The 1,908-nt window shown below is 42.6% G+C and overlaps 1 protein-coding gene across 1 annotated transcript in view; it reads right to left on the bottom strand.

The window, feature by feature from the left end:
* Positions 1–1,908, bottom strand: part of LOC110302986 (zinc finger protein 431-like) — a 30,960-nt gene that overhangs the window by 6,389 nt on the left and 22,663 nt on the right.

Raw genomic sequence — 1,908 nt, 5'->3', positions numbered from 1 at the left:
TAATTAATTTATTCACTTTACATCCTGATTGCTACTTCTCTCCTTCCAGTCCCCCACCCCCTTCACACAGTTCCTCCTCCCTCCTTCCTGGGAGAGTGGGAAACAACCCGCCCCCCTCCAGGTATCTGACACATCAAGTCTCTGCAGGGGTAGGCACACCCTCTTGCCATTGTGGCCAGACATAGCAGCCCAGTTAGGGGAACAGATTCCACAGACAGGCAACAGTTTTTTGCACAGTCCCTGCTCTAGTTGTTGGGGACCCACATAAAGACCAAGCTACACATCTGCTACATGTGTGCATGGGGCCTAAGTCCAACCCATATATGATTTTTGGTTGTTGGTTCAGTTGTCTGAGATTCCCCAATGGTCTAGACTTGTTGACTCTGTTGGATTTCCTGTGGAGTTCCTATCACTTGCGGGGCCCTCAATCTTTCCCCTAACTCTTCCGTAAGAGTCCCCAACCTCTGTCCAACATTTGGTTGTGAGCCTCTGCATCTGTTTCAGTCAGATGCTGGGTGGAGCCTCTCAGAGGACAGTTATGCCAGGTTCTTGTCTGCAAACATAGCAGAGTATCATTAATAGTGTCAGGGATTGGTTCTTCCCCATTGGATGGGTTTCAAATTGGGGCTGTTATTGGTTGGCTACTCCTCAGTCTCGGGTCCACCTTTGTTCTTGCATTTCCTGCAAACAGGACAAATTCTACCTCCATTGGGGGTCCTGCCTGGATACAGGAGGTTGCCTCACCAGGTTGTCTATTGCTACTGCTATAAGTCTCAGCTAAGGTCACTACCATAGAATCTTGGGAGTATCCCCTATCACTAGTCTCTGGCATGTCCTTGAGATGATCCCACCCCTCACTCCCCACCCTCAGCAATTGTATATTTCCATTCATTCTCCTGGCCTCTCTCCAGTCTCTCCCCACACCTGATCTTGAATGCCCCCTAGTCCCTTTTCCATCCTCTTTCCTACCCAGTTCTGTCCCTCCATCTGTCCCTCTTCTAAGTGATATTCAAACATTGTCACTTGGGTCATCATTTTTGTTCAGCTTTTTTGGGTCTACTGAGGTTATCATGGGTATCCTGTAGTTTATTGCCAATATCCACTTATAAGTAAGTATATACCATGCATGTCCTTTGGGTCTTGGTTACCTAACTCAGGATATTTTCACAGAAGATATGATAGTATAAATAACTGACCCCAAAATTTCTACCAGAGAGCTTCTACAGCTGATAAACACTTTCAGCAACATTGCTGGATACAAATTAACAGAAAAAGAAATCAGTAGACCTTCTTTATAAAATGATAAATAGGCTGAGAAAGAAATTAGAGAAACAAATATTCTTCAAAATAGCCACAAATACAAAATACCTTGGTATAACTCTAACCAAGCAAGTGAAAAACCTGTATGATAAGAACTTCAAGTCTCTGAAATAAGAAATTGAAGAATAAATACAAAGATGGAAAGATCTCCCATGTTCATGGATTGGTAGGATTAGCATAGTGAAAGTGGCCATCTTACCAAAAGCAATGCAATTCCCATCAAAATTTTGACATTTTTTTAAAACAGATCTTGAAAGAGCCATTCTCAACTTCACACAGAAAAAGAAGTACCCAGGATACTAAAACAATCCTGTATAATAAAAGAACTTCTGGAGGTATCACCATCCCTGATCTCCAGCTTTACTACAAAGCAATAGTAACAAAAACTGCATGGTATTTGTATACAAATGGACCGGCTGATCAATGGAATCAAATCAAAGATTCAGAAATAAACTCTCACACCTATAGACACTTGATTTTTTGACAAAGAAGGTGTACTGGCTATTTTTGTGTCAACTTGACACAGCTGGAGTTATCACAGAGAAAGGAGCTTCAGTTGAGGAAATGCCTCCATGAGATCCAACTGTA

Source organism: Mus caroli, chromosome 10 (assembly GCF_900094665.2).
Source record: "Mus caroli chromosome 10, CAROLI_EIJ_v1.1, whole genome shotgun sequence".
NCBI lineage: Eukaryota > Metazoa > Chordata > Mammalia > Rodentia > Muridae > Mus > Mus caroli.
This window is presented reverse-complemented; position numbering and strand designations above follow the sequence as displayed.